Source organism: Dipodomys ordii, unplaced genomic scaffold, assembly GCF_000151885.1.
Source record: "Dipodomys ordii isolate 6190 unplaced genomic scaffold, Dord_2.0 Scaffold52, whole genome shotgun sequence".
NCBI lineage: Eukaryota > Metazoa > Chordata > Mammalia > Rodentia > Heteromyidae > Dipodomys > Dipodomys ordii.
In genome coordinates, this window is record NW_012267268.1 from 5,872,314 (window position 1) to 5,892,759 (window position 20,446).

Below are 20,446 nucleotides of genomic sequence, written 5' to 3' on the forward strand. Positions count from 1 at the left end.
CCCCAAGGGCTCATTAGGAGCCCAAGCCCTGGGAGTGGCTTCTCTCCATCTCTTGGTTCTGTTGACTCCTTTGGCCAGGCAGGTCTTCCTAAGTTAGGAAGGCTTACTTCCTACCTGCTGAGAAAGCCCAGGAGACAGAGAAGATTTCACCTAAATTATTTGGGGGCACCTCTCATTCTTGTTTAACCTTTAGGACAGTGTACAGCACAAGGATAGAGGCACCGATGTCCCCAGCTTATGATGGGCCCAGCAAACGCTGAAAACAGAATTAAATTCATAGGTATGTTTAATACATCTAACCTGCTGAACACATCTCTCAGCCTTGTTTTCCTTAACTGAACTCAGAACACTTCTACTAGCCTGCAGTTGAGCAAAGTCAGTTAACAAGAAGTCTGTCTACCTTAAGTTCTTTGCAAGGTTACCTAAGGAGAATTAGCATGGTCGAGCCCAGCTGCCGTTGCTTTTGTCTTAGCTACTGGTCTGCGATGTTTTCCTTGGCCAAAAATGCTATAAGCCATTTCCAAGTTTGAAGAATTCAGCAAATAATGGCAAGGCAGAGTCACCAGAAAAGAGCACCTGATTTCCATGACAAATATGGTAATGCTATATTAGCTGGTGGAAACACTTTCTGCCTTGCTACATGGACTTATACAGCAACACAGGTTGGAATCGGATGCAACCTGTCCCCAGTTGGCAGAGTCACCCCAAAGGAATGGAGAGATCAGTAATCATGCCAGCTTCTGTAATATTGAATTATTTCAAAACCAACTCATAATTGATGCTGAATGAAAGCCCCATATACTTAGTGAAAATGTGATATATTGAAGGAATAAAATATATTTGAAACCTCCAAAAAGAAAAAAGAAGTCTACCTTATTATTGAATATGTGGTAGAATTTTTTCAATACAATCCTGAAGGGAGAAAAACAGAAGGATTGGGCTGTTACTGGTAAGGTGGACATGTAGGCGAAGTTCCCAGAATCCTGGCATCTCCAGCAAAGAACTGATTTCTTTAATCAATCATGACTAGTACACACAAAAGTAAAGTGTCAGGAGGAGGAGTTTTGTGGGGGAAGGGAGGGAGAAACACTTAGGGAAATAGTGGGTGGAGTTAGGTGGTTCAAAAGCAAACACATGGTTAAGGAAAGTTTGGCTTTCTAGGATTTGGAGTGTGGGAGGAGTTTGTGGAAACAGTGAGCTGATCTTAGGGAAATGAGGGATCGTGACTTGGCAGATTTTTGGAAGGGATCTGTGCATGTACAAGGCTGCCATCCCATGGTTTTAAGTATATATATGAGATGCAAACCATATGCATGCAGCATTAAGTAGAAATTTGTTGTGCAAAGGTCAGGATAAAGACTCAAGGGATTACATTGTGCTGGTGTCTTTGTTTAGTTAGAACTTGTCTGGAGTTTCTCTTCTAGGGAGAAGTCTTGGCTGCAAACTGACCACTAATTACTCCCAAGAATAAGTGGCCTTTGGAGGATACTAGAGAGAAGATGGAAGTTATCAGTGAGATCTAGAGAGTGAGTAGGAGAGGGGGCTGGTTTTAGCACTTTCCCTATAGCCTGCTTCCTTCAGTTCTGTATAGATAGCCTTCAAAAAGATCAAAACTCAAAATCCCAACTTGGTTTCTGTCAAATGGGAATCACTTGTGCACCATTATAGAGCTGAAAATACAAGTCAAAACATCTCCATTGGACTGTCTTTGCCTCCAAGCCCAAGATTCTTCAGCTTCCTTTTTCTTTCTCCTCCATCCTTCCCTTTCTCTTTCTCTACTCCCACTCCCCCAAATTCTAGGATTGGCTGTTAATTTGTCTGTCTCCATTAAATAGAAAGCTCATGCAGGCCAAGAAATCTATATGAGGTTAAGCAATGGATGCCTTTTCCATCTTTCCCCACCTCCTCACATCGTAATGCAATAGACAGTTGATTTTTTATTAATAAGTTCTTATTATGAAAATACCATATAGAGGAGTTACAATTACATGAGCAAGGTAATGAGTACATTTCTTATCAAGCATTGTTGTCTCCTCAGTTGATTTCTCTCTCACAAGAAGCTCAATGTGAATATTCCTGGCTGATGGGTGTCCTTCCTTCCTAAGGGTTATTCAGGACTCCAGGGATTCAGGTCAGCACTCTCCAATACAAAGTTCTGGAATTTCTGTGTACCTGTGGCTACTGAACATTTGGAATGGAGTTAGTAGAGCCAAGGATCTGAATTGGGGTGTGTGTGTGTGTGTGTGTGTGTGTATGTATGTGTGTGCACACGTGCGCACATTTGCTCCAGTACTGGGGCTCTAACAAGTACCTTAGCACTGTCCCTTGGCATTTTCATTCAAGACTGACACTCTACCACTTGAGTCACACCTCTACTTCCAGGATTTGGGTGGTTATTTGTAGCTAAGAGACTCATGGACTTTACTGCCTTAGCAGACTTCAAACCTCTATCCTCAGATCTCAGCCTTCTGAGAAGCTAGGTTAGCCACTAGCACCTGATAAGGATCTGAATTTTTCATGCACTTAATCTCAAAAAACCACATTTAACTAGCTGCTTGCATCTAGTGTCTGCCATCTTGAATGGTAGGTATTCTGAGCTGTCCATTGAATCTTCTGGTCCTATTGGAGGACAGAGGAAAATGTCATAGGGAGAAGAATCTTGAGTCAGGCCTGGTTACTTTTCACTGGCTTAAACGTGTCCCTGATTCACATCTAACTGCCACAGATGCTAGTCTTAAGTCCCCAGGGTGCCCTGGAAATTGGGAAGGATTTTTGGTGGAAGAGTATCAGTCTTTGCCCCACACTGCCCTGCTTCTCCTCCATGCTGAATCCACCTAGCAAAGCCTGGCAGGAGGCCAGCACTCAGCAAGGACAGCCTTGACAGACAGTGAGTCTATATGCATATGAATATGGAGAAGCTGGGGGCAAATGAGTAGCAGGGTGATATAAGCAATCTCTGCCCCTGGGCTGCCCTCTTCCCAGTTGCTCCAGGCCACCTCCCTGACTGACCTTGGGCTATTTTGCTAGAACCCAAAATATATGGCAAAATACACAACCTCAAACATAGGAAAATGGCATCCATTTAAACAGGCAATATTGATCCCGAGAGGAGATAACTAGAGGACAAAGTGCAGACAATCTGCCCCAAACTCCTGCCAAGCGTGGGAGGCACTCCTCAAAGCTGAGTATCCAGGTCAGGGACAGAGTTAGCAAAGGGACAACACCATTCCTAACTCCACCATCAACCCAGTTGTGTAGCAAGTAGAGTGCAGGTTGCACTCCCAGATATCTGTGGGAGGGTGGAGATGGGGGACAGGGAAGGGAAGTGGGGGGTACCAGTTAGGGGCTTGGGTTCTAAATCCCCATCCTGCCTTTGGCACTCCCTGGCCTCCAGCCTGCAGTAGATAAGCATCCTCTACAATCTGAGCTTCCTCAGCCTCTGGAAACAATGAGAGGTCTGGACACAGGGTCTCTGAGACCTCATCCATAAAATGACCTGGAATTAACTTTCCTCTTTCCCCCACAACTGCACAGACTTCAGCAATCCTTTGACCGCCAGAGGCCTGGGTCTGGCCAACTATGAACACAGAGGAAAGCCACTGACCAAGAATTACATGAGAAAGGAGGATAGAGCCCTAGATTAATGCCAACAGTCAAAGTGATAGGAAACAAGTAGGCCACTTTCCTGGCAAATGCAGCTAATCTGCAGTGTTGAGGTCCGGGGATCTGAAGAGGTGACTTGGCCACACAAGGCCATGCCCAGTGATGGCCTGACATTACAGTCTGTTAGTGTCTGTGGAGTGGACCACTATCCCTCCACCCTGGGAGTGGCTGGTTACCCACACAGCACCACAGCACCCAGAGCCCAAGGGAGAGCCCACTCCAGACTGCTGCTGGCTGGCTCTGCTTACCTTGGCACCTCCAGGTCCCAGGAAGGGCTTGGCACAGCAGTCACTTAGTACCCTCTGAGTGAGGAATCAATCAATGTAGAGCTAAGCAGGGGAGCCCTGCCTTAGTCTCCCAAGACTTATGCCCTCTATTTAGGGGAGCAAATAGTAATTATCAAAAGAGCGTTAGAGGCAATCTATAGTTTGCTGGGCTTCAAGTAATCCCACATCGGAAAACTTCTCTTCCCCACAGTGAAGCTTCCTCTCATTTTCTGGCCTTTTGAATAGCCTTTGGGAGGGAGGTTAAGAGACCTGATTCTGAAAACATTGTTAAGATGAAACTTATAAACTGATTCATGGCATAGTAACTCTATTCAACAGAATAATACAAATACAATATTAAAGAAAGAGAGAAGGAAAGCAAGAGAAAGGAAGGAAGGAAAGAAGAGGGAGGAAGAAAGAAAAAAAGACAAGGAAAGCTGGTTATCAGTAGTTCATGCCTATAATCCTAGCTACTCCGGAGGCTGAGATCTGAGGATCGTGGCTCTAAGCTAATCCAGGCAAGAAAGTCCGAGAGACTTTTATCTTCAAACTAGCAAAACAACAGAAATGGAGGTGTGGCAAAAGTGGTAGAGGCTTAGACTTTGACAAGAAAAGCTAATGTGCAGTTCCCAGTCCCCAAGTTCAAGCCCTAGTACCAGTGCATGTGTGTGCGCACACACACACACACACACACACACATGTTGGCCAAGTGTAGTGGTTCATGCTTGCAATCCCAGCACTTGGGAGGCTGAGACAGGAAGACTGAGAATTTAAGGCCAGTCTAGGCTGAACTTCCAATAGAGCTGAGGAAGTCATAAAGAAGTCTGAGATTTAATGAGAGAAAGCAATGGACAAATCCAAGGCCTAAAACACTCATTGCAGGAGAGATTTGAATCCAGAGCCCTCTCATTTCCTGTGCCCCCTGCATCCTGCCATGACTCTCAAGGATTTTGCTAAATCAGATTACGATGTGCCTCCCCCTCCCCGGGGGTAGGAGGAGAAGCTCAGCCCACCCTGGGAGGAGAGAGAGTGGCCTCTGTCAGAAACACTTATGAGTCTTGCTCTCTGGCTGGTTGGTATCTGAACAAAACACCTCAGAACCTAGAAGTACCTATCTTCTCAGTACCTATCTCCTCATCTCTTCCCACCTTATGCCTATTGAGCCTTCCCTACCTCTACCCACCACTGACCATGCCAGTTCTATCCCAGCCTCAGGGCCTTTGCACTTGCCTTTCCCCCTCACCTGGAACACAGTGGCCTGATCTTGGCATGTCTCATCCTTTGCTTTACCCAGATATTCACTCAGAAGAACCTCCTCAGGAAGGCCTCCCTGCCCACTCTACCTACTATCATACCCCACATCTGCTCCCTTAACCTGACTTCTGTTTTTAAATAGATAGCACTTAGCATACCTGGCCTTCTGTTATATATTCATCTGCTCATTTGCATATATTATCTGCCTAACCCTCGGCACAGCACAACAGTGCCCTGAGAAGAAGGGAGACTCATTAGCACTGGCTGTTGATCACATATAGCAGCTGCTCAGTAAACAGTCACAGGAAGAAAGCACTGATTAACAGGATGAAAGGTAGGCCTAGGTACTTAGGCACTAAAGTGAAGGAGAACATATTTAGGATTCTTTATGTTTTAACCAGAGTTGGCTCTGACCAGTCTACACCAATACCACATCCTTGGCCACCGGGGCCCGGATTTCCTGAAGCTTTTTGCTAACAAGGGAAATAAGTCATTCTTCAGCTGAGCCTCACCAGGCACATTCCTGGCATTGCCCCTAGATGGAAGACAAGGTATTTTTTCAACAGGTGATACCCATGAGATCCAACTTTCAAGACTCAAAGCAGACTGGTTTCTGACGGAGGGCAGGTGCTGGCCCACAGGGCCCCTGGCCTAGAGCAGCTCTGTGCTTGGCCTCATGCTCTACTGCCTTGAAATCCTCACCCTTGCCTTATAGATTGTGCACTTACTTTTTGTACTGGTGTTGCAAATCATGCAGGCCATCCTGCCCAAAGAACTGACCAATGGTGGGGTTCCGGCATTATTAATATTGGTAATTGTCGGTGCTTCTGTCCCAGACTGTCCAGGCTGCCAATAGTATTGCCACTTAAGTTCATCTGCCTACACCAGGCCCTGAGCCTAGCATCAGAGAAATAGAATGAAGGATGATTCCCATTTGCCCGGGGAGCTGCCACTCAAGAGGAGAGGCGGGCTGGTAAAGAGGGTGTTGACACTGACTTGGGAGCAGGGAGAATGACACTGTAGGCTTGCAAGGGACCAGGTGCCATTGGGACCTGAGTTAAGACCATTCCTACACGTTTGGCCCCCAAGCTCACAGTTTGGTCTTCCCCAGTAGAGAGAGCATCTGCAGTAATCCAGAAGAGGCGGGGCAAAGAAGCACTCCTGATCCCAGAACCACCACGTCTGGACCGGAAGTTGACAGGCCCAGTTTAAGGGTCTTTGTCACCCCAGAAGCCGGGCCTCTGTTTTGTGGATGAAAGGAACCCCAAAGGAATTGAGGCAAACTCCCCAGCAGGAAAAGAAACATTTTTCTTTTAAAAAACCTTCCCCCGCCCCCTGCTCCCCATCCCTAAAGTTTCTACCATTTATCAGACTGACTAGAAGCTAGTAATACACACCTCTCCCCTCTCCTATAATGACCCTGCGGGTTATTAACCTGGTTTTTTCCAAGGAGAAATGGAACGGCCACACAGGAGTGACTTGTCCAAGGTGACTCGGGTTCAGCAAAGCAGAAAGAAGGGACCAGGGAATCTAGGCTGGGATAAAGACACCCCCAAAAAGGGAAGAGCTTGGCGTCAGCCTCCTGCCCTGGGCAAGTCTGCTGAGGGTGGAGGTCTTAGAGGCGGTGGCCCGGGAGTCTGGTAGGGTGGCAGAGAGGACAGACGCTGGGCAAGGCAAAGCCGCCAGGCTCGGGGCGCGCTGCATCTGTGCGCTCTGGGGACTTGGGGGGCTCCTGGGCGGCGCAGCAGCGGTGTCGCGGGCGCATTTCCGCCCCCTCGGGGACCAGTGCCGAGCGGATGCTGCTGCCTGCGTGTGAACAGGGCTTGTTTTCCCTTCACGCCCTCGGGCTCCGTTTTTATGAAGCACTTCCTTCTGTTGACGCTTTGGAAATATTCATTCCTGGCTTGCACCGTGCGCGGTTGACAGTTGGGCTGGGAAATGTACCCGCGGCTTAATTAGGGCATCAGCAGACCTGCCAAGCTCCCGCCCCTCCCAGGCGTGGTGGCCCAGCCCCCCCAGGGACACCCCCGGAGGACAGGGGCGCAGGGAGGGGCGGGGAGCTGGTGGGCCCGCAGGCACGGGTGGGAGAGAGCACCCCCCCCCCGAGGACTCTGGCTGCTTGTGGTTTGCCCAAGAGCCTTGATGTCCCCAGCAGATCCTCGCCTTCCCCTCCCTCATAGGGACCTGCCTGGAAAGTTCCAGCTCAGGCAGACATCTGGTTGTCCTCCAAATAGGTGGTCCTCTTGCTCATCTTTCCCCTTTGCTTGACTGCTCTGCCATGCCTGCCCATTCTTCCTGGCTGTGATCAGATCTCTCCTCGTTTGGATCATACAAATTTCTTCCAGTCTTCCTAATGCTTCCCTGTTCTTTCTTGTGCCCTGATCAGCTCTAGGGAGGTGGGTCTTGGCAGGTATCTGTCCTAGGAACATGCTTACTTGTGGTGCACCCTAGCATGGTTCAATGTCAAGGTAGCAGTAATAGAGAATCTACCTTCCAATCACTGCCAGGCTGAGAACGGACAGAACCCACCGACATGATGGGGACAGAGCCTGCGGCATCTTCACACCCCAAAAGCCTAGAAGAATATTGCAGAAGGAATCTGAGTGGATTGAAATTAAATGTCAAGCCACAAAATAAATATTGAAAATTCAACTGTATATGATATTAAAATCCCACTATATATATATATATATATATGTATTTTAAAGCTAGAAAAAATATTTGCAACACATATGGTAAAGGGTGAGTTTCCTTAAATGCTACGGCTCCTTCAGTGAGCACAAACCCAACAACAGCCCAAGGGGAAAATGAGCAAATGCAACAGACATTCCCTGCAAACAACCCAAATGGCTTCTCCAGAAACCAGGAGACATGCATCCTCCCCCAAAGAAATGGGCAGGTGAACAATAACATCATGGTTAGAACTGGGGAGGTGAATGGTTTCCACATATGTGGCCCAGGGGAGAAAAACATTGCAAGAGGTTCTGTGATGGTTCCCCTGGGAGAGTCGCAGTATGATATTGGGGGCCAACGTTCAATACTGGTGAGTCAGCTGTCAGTGAAGGCAAAAGCCTGGAGTCAGACTCCATCAGACCGAGGACACATCTCAGCCATACCTTTTATTTCTCAGGTGTGTGGCTGCTGGCAGCTTATATTCTCTGAGCCTCAGTCTTCCCTTCTGTAAGCCGGGGGCATGATGTATTTCTTGGTCAGGTTAAGACATGGTTAGAAGGGGGAAGAATCAGGAGCTGGCACAGAAGCTTCAAGCAAGGTCAAGGGAACAATGTGGGACAGACACCTGAGGCTGAGAGAGGATGTCTGAGGACAGTCAGGATCAATTATGAGTGAAGCATGTTTGGAAGGGACAAATGGGGATAGGCATGGGAAGGGAGGGGATTGATGGCTTTCGAGATCAAAGGCATTTGGTAGTGAAGAAAAGGAGAGAGCTTCAGGAAGGACAGGATAGAGATCATCCCTCTTCACCAAATGTAGGACGGGGAAGATGAGAATGTCTATGAGCTGGAAAAATGCTTTTAGGCTCTCTCCCACAGCATCTCAAAGACTGGCACACAGTTACCTCTCTTCAATGGCCATATTTTATAGGATCCAACCTATCAAGAGTCAAGTTCATACTTGTGGAGGTAGGACACATCCAGCATCGAAGACAGAGATGGACCTAATTTCAGCTTCCTAGGACTTGGTTGGGCTCAATGATGTTTAACCCAGAACTGCAAAGATAGCAACACCAGAGGAGCTACCCAATGTGAAGAAAGAAGCAAAACCTGTAGCCTAAGAAAGACTCAACAGCATGACTAAGGAGCAAGGCTAACAGAAGAACAGCCCAGATTGAGAAGCTGGAAGTAACCTCATGGAAAGATGCTTGACTTCCAAAGGGTACTCAACCAGTATTTGCAATGTATGGTGGTTGTGAAGCCAGATGCTAGGCAGGAAGAAACAGATGGTGGAAATGTCCTCAGCTGGCCCCAGCACTTACTTGATAGTGTCCAGTGATCTTTGCAACTCCTGAGATTTTGTTCCATGTATGCAGTAGGCAGACACTTTTCTGCCCTCAGTCCTCAGAAAGCCTTCTCTCAAAGGGAATATGTCTCACTAGGGGCCCAGCAGCTAAACACAGACTCCCTGAATTCTGCAGGGTTACTTATCTTGCTGTCTTGGGATACTTCCAAAGCCTATTCACTTTGGATAGAAAAAGGGAAAGGTTGATGTGGTTTCTGAGCTCACAGATTCCAGAACCCTGAGGAAAGGAAGAGAAGGCAGGGAGTAAGGGAGAAACCAAGGCAGCTTTGAGGACACTTGAGACAGGTATCTTCAGAATCCCTGTTAACATCCCTCTGAAAAAGCCTGAGTTCTCCAGCTCCAGGTGCAGACTAAGGGCAAAGTTAGAGGAAGCAGCTGGTTGGCTGGTGGCCAGCCAATTGAGAATACTCTCTGAAACCTCTCCTAATCCACGTTGGAATCATGGAGAGCAGGTCACATTCCAAAAGAAAAGTGTTCAAAGCTAGATAAGCAAACGACCTAACATTAGTTGACACCTAACGACTGATAAATAACTTGTGAATTGATGGTAGAGTCTTGGTGACAGATAAGTGTGGCTGAAATACACCAGCCTACCTGGACTCCATCTGTCCCTAAAGAGCAATATGAGTACAGAGCATCCTCTCCCAGCTGCCTCAGTTTCCTAAACTGCAAAGTAAAAATAATAATGCTATTATTTAATATTATTAAATAATCAAATTGAGTGAATAAATAAATGCTATTATTTAATGTAATTAAATAATGTTTGCCACAAGGATGTTTTGAGGAAAAGATAAGATAATAAACAGGAGATTGTTCTGTAAAGTGGAAAGCTAGAAATGAGTTGTTTTATCCACACTCAAGGGAGTAAAAGTTCTTGGGTTTTAACTAATATTGAACCCTAGGCCAGCTCCCAGCTGATGTGGGATCAGATCTTAAACCTGCACCCACAGGCTGAGGGTGAAGATAGATAGACAAGTCTCCGGACAGAATGTACCAGCAGCATCACCTTAGCTGCACAGTAGATGTTTGGCCCCTAAAAGAAAAAGGGCTAGCTCTCCAGGCCTTAGTTTCTCCACCTGCAAAATGGATTTAATGACAACAGCCTCACCCAGTACACTTACTTACTTACTTTTTCTTCCTTCCTCTCGTCTCTCTTCTCTGGAGTTTTGATAGATGAGAGCAGATGGGAAGAAGGAGCCCTTTAAAAACATGTCTGTGCTCTCAACTAGGCTCACCCTCCTTTACAGTCCCCTAGAATACTGGCTTTCAGACTAGACAGCCGAAAGCCAACCAGATGCTCACTGTGATCTGCTTTAACTGTTCCAAGCCAGGCACTGGAAGCTCACACCTGCAATCCTAGCTACTCAGGAGGCAGAGATTCAAAGATCACAATCTGGACCTAGCTCAGACAGAAAAGTCCGTGAGACTCTTATCTCCAATGAACCACCAAAAAGCTAGAAGTGGAAGTATGGCTCAAGAGGTAGAGCACCAGCCTTGAGAAAAAAAGGCCAAGCCAGAGCATGAGACCCTGAGTTTAAGTCCTAGTACAGGTGCACACACACACACACACACACACACACATTCTCACAAACACACACACACACACACACACATTCTCACAAACACACACACACACACACAGTAACTCTTTAATACTTTCATGACTAGATAGTAAACCTCAGTTTGTCTATAATTTGTTGTATGGAAATCACAGCTACTATCTCTCCGGCCCAGAGGAGGCACCAGACAGAAAGACTGTGGAGAAGGTGCAGCATAGCTCAGCACAGAGCTCCTTTTGACTCAACGATCCCATTCCTTGCCGCTCTCAGCCTCTGAACCTCACTGTCCTCAAGGTCTCTATTCCTCATACTTTGCATGCTGGTGACAAAATATTTCTTTCTGGTCCCTTCTCATGGGTCCCAGAATCCACGGACCCAGGAGAGGAGGAGCTGCTGCTTCTAAACTCTCACCCAAGTCTGCGGGCCGGGGTGTCATCTCCTGCAACAGCTGACAGTAGCGCCTGAAGCACTCTGGTGTCACTTTTAACACAGCACGTTAACACCACTGGCTGACTGTCTGTGCACAGAGGCCCCAGCAGGGCCCTGTGCAGCCGCGCCCCACATGTGCAGTGTTAACCCGGCAGTTGTTCATCAGGTTCTCTTGGCCTCACCTCCAGACGTGTTACTTCTGGAGTGAATGACACCACAGGGCCTTACCAGTTCTCCAAGAAGGAATGACAGGACCTGCCTGTCCCATATCAGCCGACCACAAAGGGAAAGAAGAGACACTTCTGAGTAATGACAGGCAGAGATCAGGATCCTGGATCTCTGCCACCTCCACATGATTCTCTACATTAGAAGAACAAGAGGAAGGAAAAAGTGAGGAAGGGGGAAACAGAGTCATCACACCATTCAAAATCTTTGTTTAAATCTATTTTATACATGCCACGTGTTTTTCAAAGAATATAGCATCATGTAATGGTAAGAGACAAAAGCAGCATGCCAGAGCAGGGGACACACCATGTGATTCCAATTCTGCAAAGGTATGGGGATGCCTCTCCACTCTTGCCCACATCCAGCTCCCTATTGCATCCAGGCACCCTAGAGGGCTTGCCTCCTCATTCAGGAGCTCTGGATGGCTAGGTGATTTTCTTCAGCCAATGACATGCTAGGAAAATAACCCATCTGATTTGCTGGTTCTCCCCTCTAAGCCTAGCCTCAGCAGCCATAGAGAGCTCCCTGGATGGAGTCTGTATGTCAACTTTTAGGCTGGGACAGCATCTTTGAGAGTCCCTTGACCCCTACCATCTGAGTATGAGCAGAAAGAAACCTCTGTGGAGTGAAACCACTGAGACTGCAGTGTTTCCCAGGATAGGAAATGGATGGAAACAATCATAGGGACTTGTGGTTTCTGTCTTCCACATTTCTGGATTCCTCACATTTTCTATAGTCAGCATGTATTACCTTTATGAGTCTAGAAAGTTCCTAGTTTTAAGCAGAGCTAGATTTTTTGTTTGTTTTTAGTAAATAAATGTGTCGTTTGAATTGAGCTAAAACTGTGTTTTGTGGAGATTAGGTATCAGGCATTCTATATACCTTTGTCTGTTTTGTGGCTTAAAATATTTTATACCAGTTTAAGAGCTGAGGCGCAGAGACATTGCCCATAGTTAATTTCTTAGAAACTGAAGGAAGCAAAACTAAGCAGCAACCACAACAGCCAGTATCCTTTATTGTATGTTTATATGTTTAGCCCAGACATGGTCTCACTCACTTCTCTGAAGAACTCTCTGATATAAGTACAAGAATCATCCCTATTTTTTCAGGTGAAAATTTTAATGGTTAGAGGCACTGAGTAATAAGCCTTGGGTTTCATAGCTAATAATTTGAAAAACTCAGACCCTGTTCCCATTTTGGTCAGCTCATCTTGCTAAGAGCAGAGGTGATTCAAAAGGTGACTTTAGGTGATCTATGCATGAGTACTTTTTACATTAAATTTCTATTTTTATCAACATCTTTATGTATGAAATTTTGAAAGTCAAATAGTACCCTGAAGCTAATAATGAAAAGTAGCAGTCCTGCCTTTCCTCAGAGCGAATGACTTCAAATCTTTTTGCTGTTCCTTCTGACATTTACTTTCATATTTCTAAATATCATTCTTTACTGATTCCTTTTCAGATATTACTTATTGGCTTCCTCTTGTGAAGAGTGCTGGTTCTCTACCAACCATCACACACAAACACATACTTTTCTTTCCAGTAGAGTCCTATTACAGTTGCTAAAACCAACACCGAGTTTTTACATGATCATAGCTACATATATGCCATTGACAGCTAAACAGATAGTATGGTTATGATTGCTGACTGACATGGCTTTTTGTTTTTCCTGGAGTTGGTAATTGCCTCCGTTTTTTACTGAATTAGTTTTTTATTTCACATTACTAATTCACATAAACAGAGTTCTAAAATTACTAGCAATATAATCACACATACAACAGGTAATATATGGATTCCCATTGTCTTTTTTTTTCTTCATGTCCTCTGTCCATCTACCTTGATGTGGACCAGTTGCTCTCGTTATCTGTACACTAGAAATCCTGAGATTTCTCTTCATTGCGATCCTGGGATTCCCTTCATCTTTCTCTTATCTTGCTTCCTTGTTTCTTGGATCCTAAGCCATCTTCTTTCCCGGTTTACTCTCTTCATTTGGTTGTAATATATATGCCAGGAGCTTCCTTGGAAACTGCATATGGGAAGTTCAGTTTTTGGATCCTTGATTGACAGTTTGGCTGGATGTTTAAATCTCGTTTGGAAATCGTCTCTTCAGCATTCTGAAGGCAGCTCTTCATTGGCATGTGGTGTTCTGGGTTGATCTGAAGAAGTCCCATGTCATTTAGATTCTTGATCCTCATTGTGTGACTTTTTCAGTCTCCAAAAGCCTCTGGGATTTTCTCATTCTCTTTCATGCTCTAAAAAAGTTGAAGTTCAATATATTTTGTGAAGAATAGTTAGACTCGGTAGATAATTCCATAAATTAACCTTTGCATATTTTCTGAAGTCCAGGGGCAGATACTAGAAACACTGCTACTATCATCATCACTACCATCCTCTGGATGACATTTGAGCAACTGAAAAAAGGCAGCATGTCAAAGAGAATGAGGTAACTAACTGTGTGAAGGTAACTTCACTGTGTGAAGATAAAATGTTGACTGGAAAATTCACAAGAACTGACTGAAGTGATTGAAAATGCCAAAATGATTGCGTAATTTTGAATACAAAATAAGTAGTCTATTATCAATAGTCTTTACAACATAGAGACAAGAACTAAAATATAATCAATAAAAGGCCTCACTTGCAAAAAAAAAAAATGAACTCAGAAATAAGCTTCAAATTCTTTTGGTGGCAATGGAATTTGAACTCAGGACCTTCCACTACTTGAACCATATGCACAGCCCTTTTTGCTATGGTCATTTTTCAGATAGTGTCTCATGCTTTGTTTGGGCCAGCCTCAGACTATAATCCTCTTACCTACATCTCCCATGAAGCTGGGATCACAGGCATTTGCTACCATACTCAGCCTAGAAATAAACTTTTAAAAAATGTGCAAAATGTATGTGAAGAAGACCTTTTAAGTGCTACTGCAGGATACAAATGTGAACTTATACACACTCTTGGGTAAAAAGATTTAACATTATAAGCATGCCAGTTCTCCCTAAATTAAGCTACACATCAACACAATTATACTGAAAAACATCAACAGGACTTCTTGTGGAACTAGACAAGTTTATTCTAAAGCTGATATGGAACAACACACATGTACACATAGCCAGGGAAAAGTTTGAAAACAGAAATGTAAAGAACAGGGATAACCCTATCAATTATTTACATCTATTTAAAATCTATTATAAAGCTGAAATAATTAGAACTATGGTAGAAGTATATGAATAGCCATATAATTGAGAAATTATTGGAAGTCATCCAATATATATAGGAAGTTACCATATGATCTAGTTGGCATTTAAAACAGGATTTATCCACATTTAGTATTGGGACAATTGGCTTGCCCATCTGTAAAAGAAATTAATTTAGATTCTCACTTCACATGTTATACCAAAATAAATCTACATGAACCAAAGGTTTAAAGGAAATCATAAAATCCTTAAAGTACCAGGAGAAGGAAACAAGGAATATGAAAATCACTCACTGCTCTTCCTAGCTTCAGGCCCAGCAGTAATAAGCTATCTTGGCCTGGGGATTATTGATTGAATAATGGACAATCTGACTGTCGGGTTTGGTCCTCCATGCTGTAGCAGTGGGTAATAGCAAGATTTGTGCCATATCATTTGTTTGGTTCTACCAGTGTTAACACATTTTTGGTTATGATCCAATTATTCTGAAACTGGGAGGTTTCACCTGAAAATCTGGAATTCAGGACTCCTTGAAATGTCAAAAAATTCTGGTGGTTCTGGGTCTCATTCTTTCAGGGAACCATCAATGATTACTGTCCTTTGCTCTGAGGATAGGCCATCTAGGCTCCAGGTTCTTAGGAAGTGACCAGGCCTATGCAACAAGCAAATGGTGAGTGGGAAAGATGTGCTGAAACCTGAATTCTTGGGTGGTCAAAGGTGAGGCTGTAGCTGCAAAGTGGGAAAGGGCAGTTATGGAGTAGAAAGGGACAGCTCTTAGGCTGAGAAGGTATAGCAAAAGGGATAGAAAGATCTGGCCTGAGGAAATTTAATTTGGGACCTGAACCTGCAGGGCTTTGAGACAGATGGTGGTATAGTGTGTGTGTGTGTGTGTGTGTGTGTGTGTGTGTTGGGATGGGCAGAGGAGCTGCTAGGGGAGGAGCTGACACAGATGAGTAAGTACTCTTGAACATGGAAATTAGATCTGACCACGGTCCTGCTGAAAATCCAAATGCTGGCCTCTACAGTCCTTCCCTCCTCCTCCTCCCTTGCTCTTCCCTCCCCCTCTCCTGCTCTTCCCTCTCTTCTTTCTCCTACTTCCCTTCTCTGTCTTTCTCTCACAAGCCTAGAACCAGTTCTTGCACTGGTTGCTTCTCTGCCTGAGACCTTTCCCAGCTTTGTAGCTGACTACTTCCCTTGCACTTAAGTAATGTTGAAAGAGATGCTTGTGGTGAGTGTCTCCTGCCTATCACCCTAACTACTCAGGAATCTGAGAGACAGAGGATGGCAGTTCAAAGCCAGATTGTGCAGAAAACTCTGTGAGACTCCATCTCCAATTACCCAGCAAAATGCTGCCCTGGGGACATGTTAAATGATTGACCACCAGCCTGAACAAGCAAGCCAAGTGAAGAGCTCAAGGCCCTGAGTTTGAGCCCCAGTATTGGAACCCCTGCCCCACTCCCCCCCCCAAAAAAAAGCCCTAATAGAACATGCCTGTAGAAGCCGAAGAGCAGCAAGAAGCTGATTTCTGTGGGGATCTAGCTGGGAGTCTTTGGAGGCCATGGAAAAGCAAATGGATTCTGAGTGCAAAGGATTACCTTTGAAGGGGCTGGAGTGGGCCTGATGCTGTGGAGGTAGACAAGATCTGACTTACCCTTGAAAGGTGAATGTAGCATCTGTGAGAAACCAAGGCTCTGACGGACCGCAGGAAGTTGAGTTGGGGGCAGACCCCAAGCAGTTAAGCTAGAGACCAGACACTGGGTTTTTGGAACGCACGAAACTGGTAAAAGTACAGGCTTGGAGCCCCTGTGCCAGGGAAGTGAATCAATCAAGGCAGTGGAGGGGACAGAAAGTGGGACATAGGGAAGCACCCCTCCCGCTGTGCCCTGAGGTCAGCCTCAAGGCTGGCTGCACTGTCCTGGTCAGCTCAGAGGCCTGGCTGGGGTGGGTGGGGAGGTCTGCAGAAAGGCGTCCTTCTGCTGCTCAAGCTGCTGCGCGACCAGAGGCAGGGCAGGTTCCAGGAAGGTTCCAGAATCCAGCTGTTGCCCCCACCCCCACTCTCAACCTCACCTGAAAAGGAGGGGCACAGGGCCAGCCACCTGATAGAGAAAACCTATCCCCTGCTGTCCCCTCCTCTTCCCACTCCAGCGGGTTTCCCAGTGCCTTTGTGGCAAGGCCGGGCCTTTGTCTTCAAGAGATGCCCCACGGTGCACAAAGGCCTCTGTAGAGCCCGTGGCCATGGAGAGGTGCGCGCATCCCCTGCGCCCTGGCTGACCCCCGTGCCCCGGGCCATTCCCAGCGCCCTCTGAGCTCCAGCTGTCCCCTCCGCGCCCCATCTCCGGGCCCCTTGGCCCACCTTCGCCCCCCACCCCCCCACCCCACCCCAGCACCCTCAGGTCCCTCACAACCCGTCCCCCCTGCAGCCCTCCAGGGGACACCACCACTTTGCAGCCATCATTCCTGCGGCTTGGGGCGCCAGAGGGCCTTTTAATTGTTCCCAAGCGGGTGGCATTTAGATCAATTAATATGCAAAGCAGGAGTAAATCATCTCATTCGCGGGCCCCACGCGGGGCGGGGAGCCCAGGCAATTGCCATGCAGCGAGGTCGCAGCCCCCACCCCGTGTTTCTCTGGGGAGATGGAAATGAGGCTTCTCACAAAGCCGCCCCGCGGTCGCGCAGCGCCCAAAGCCGCCTCCGCCTCCCCTCGCTAGGGAGCGGATGCCCGGGCGGGTGGGCTCGGGCTCCTGCAGCCCAGAAGCGGTGCATCTTCAGGCCGCGCACCCCGCCCTCTCTAGCTGCCACTTCCGGTGAGGCCATTGGCACAGTGGGAACCACTGGGTAGATGTCCTAGGCCTTAATCAGGCCCTTCCATTCTCCTAGGGAGAGCTGTCTTCTGCAGGCAAAGTCCCATTTAGATTAGTTATCGTTGCAATCCTAATGCATTCTCCTGCATTCCAGAAATGTAACCTACTATGTGCCTACTAGGTGCTGCTCTCGTTTAGCCTGCAGGGGACCTACGGGGTACAACCCAGTAGATTCTCAGCCCCTGTGGGTGAGGTGTAAAGAAAGACAAGCAAGGTTATGGGCAATGAGTGATGGGCTGGTCCCTATAGGAGGTGACATTTGTGTGATGACCTGACAAGTGACACAACTGGCCAGTTAGCAGCAACAGCATAAGGAACTGCTAAGGCTGGGTATGGAAGTAAAGAAGAGAGGAAGGACAGGGCAGAAGAAGGCTAGATGGGGCCTCTGGAATGGCTTCAGCAGGCTGAACTAGAAGCCCTAGGTTCTCCTGTGCATCCAGAATTATAAAGGTTTCTGATCAGCTGACCCTGTTTTAAGTGGCTCTACCCTGGAATAATCAGCAAAGGTCAGGAGTGGGTAACAAATTAAATACTTCCTTGTCAATGAGCTGGATATCTTATCCCAGTCTACACTCTCTACCCCATGGGACACCAAGCGTGGACCGAAGCCAGTGATTTCTAGAAGGCTGCCAATCTGTGGGGATAGACACACAGTGTGGAATTTAAGGATGACCCAGGTGCACTGGGGTCAGGAAGAAAGTGGCACCAGGTGAGAGAGGTAGGGTGACAGGGGGATTTAGAGTGTCCAGGACCAGGGGCAAAATGACCAGATGTGATATGTGAACAAAATCACCAAAGCTGAAGATGCTGGCCACCTTGTGACTGCTTCTATAAGAACTCTAGAGGCCAGAATGACTACCTAGTCAGTCTAACCTTTCCTTCCCTCTCCTTGACCCCTGCCTTGCCCATCAAGCTTGCCCACTCCCCATCCTTAGTGCCTTCCCTCCTCCTATCTTCTTTTCCATTGCCAAGGTCTCTTTGCTAAGGTTACCACTAATCACTTCTGGACCATGAGAGTTTTTACCAGAGCAAGACACTCCCACTCCTGTCATCTAATTCACATTCCAAAGAGGCCACCACACATATCTTCATAACCCAGAGATCCAAGTTACAACCCTGGGATGTCATATGCAGTCCTCTCTTGTGCCTTACATTGGACCTGTGGCTTCTCTTGCTGGCTAAGACAGAACACATCTTTCGCTGGGCATAGAATTGCAGAGCAGTCCAAAGTTGGGGAGATGTTGGTGCCTGGGCAGCTTAGCAGCTGGGGAAGATGCACTGCCTTAGCAGTGAACCCAGCTGGTGGCCATGAGCTGCTGGGTGCCTGGTCATCGTGCTAATCTGCTCTTGGTGTCACTAATGCCAATTGTGAGCAGACAGTGGGGTCAGACAGGCCAGCTGTCAGGCCCTATGGCAACTTGGCATGTAGTTTGATTTCATGGCTTAGGGTTGGAATTATAAATTCATTAGCAAATTTAGGTTTCCGGAGTGGTTCCAGACAGGATCCAGGTGACCCCAATGAGACCAATAGTAATTTACCCCAGCCCAACCTGCATCTGCCTCCTGCCACTGTCCCCGAGCCTAATTAGTGCACCACAGTGTGTGGGAGGCCCTTGATATTTGTTGATAAATGAGTGACTGAGCAAAGTACTGTAAAACTAGAACTTCACAGTCTTAAGTTCTAAGAACAGTTGAGATTTAAAGGGATGACCAGGGCCCTAATAAACAGGTGCTTGAATTCTGTGGTGTTCTAAGTCCTCATAGTTGGTTCTAAACAGGTCAGGTTGATCTTCTGGCTCTCAATTTAGTCATGATTCCAAAAGGTTCATTCCATAGCTAGCTGCCTCTCTTACTACATAGGGTATTTGTTGTCTGGAACTCTATTAATGGCCACAAGGATATGCCAGCAGTCTAAACAATGATGACAACACAAGACTTAACCTCAAGTTCTTTTTTTTGTGTGGGGGGGTGTCTGGTTGTGGGCCTGAACTCTGGGCCTAGACGCTGTCCCTCAGCTCTTCAGCTCAAGGCTAGTGCGTTTCTGCTTATGTGGTGCTGAGGAATTGAACCCAGGGCCTCACGCATTCAAGGCAAGCGCTCTACCACTGAGCCACCTTCCCAGCCTCTTAACCTCAAGTTCTTTTTTTTGGGGGGGGGTCCGGTCATGGGCCTGAACTCTGGGCCTGGGCACTGTCCCTCAACTCTTCAGCTCAAAGCTAGCACTCTACCACTTGAACCACAGCACCACTTCTGGCTTTTTTTCTTTTTGCTTATGTGGTGCTGAGGAATCGAACCCAGGGCCTCATGCATGCAAGGCAAGTGCTCTACCACTGAGCCACCTTCCCAGTCCCACCTCAAGTTCTTAAGGGAGGATTCTCCCCTTTTTATTTCATACATAATGAGACCAAAGGAGGATATGCTTAGCCGTGTATCAGTGGCTCATGCCTATAATCCTAGATACTCAGGAGGCTGAGATCTGAGGATCACAGTTCAAAGCCAGCCCGGGCAGGAAAGTCTGTGAGACTCTTCAATAAACCACCAGAAGACCAGAAGTGGCTCTGTGGCTCAAGTGGTAGAGCACTAAGGACAGCACTGAAGGACAGCGCCCAGGCCCAGAGTTCAAGCCCCACAACAACCACAAAAAAGAGGATACTCTTAGCAGAGGATCAAATAGCAATATGCCTATGTGCATCTGATCAGATAAAATAATATTTCTTGAAATGAACTCCATGAAACGAAATGAGAGGGTTTTTTCTTTTCTTTTTTTTTTTTTTGCTTTCTTTTTTTGTTTTCTTTCCATTTTGTTCTGTATGTTTGTTTATCTGTCTTTGGAAGTATAAGAGGGGGCACAGAAATGGAGGGACAAAGGGTGAACAAATGCAGCCATGGTACACACTGGACACTGTGAAAATGAACTATGCAACTTGTGGGTGATATGGGAAGGAAAAACTGTGAGAGAGC

The 20,446-nt window shown here is 46.6% G+C and overlaps 1 pseudogene; it reads left to right on the forward strand.

Moving 5' to 3' along the window:
• The first annotated feature begins 485 nt into the window (after positions 1-485).
• LOC105988923 lies at positions 486-790 on the forward strand (annotated as a pseudogene).
• The last annotated feature ends 19,656 nt before the right edge of the window (positions 791-20,446 follow it).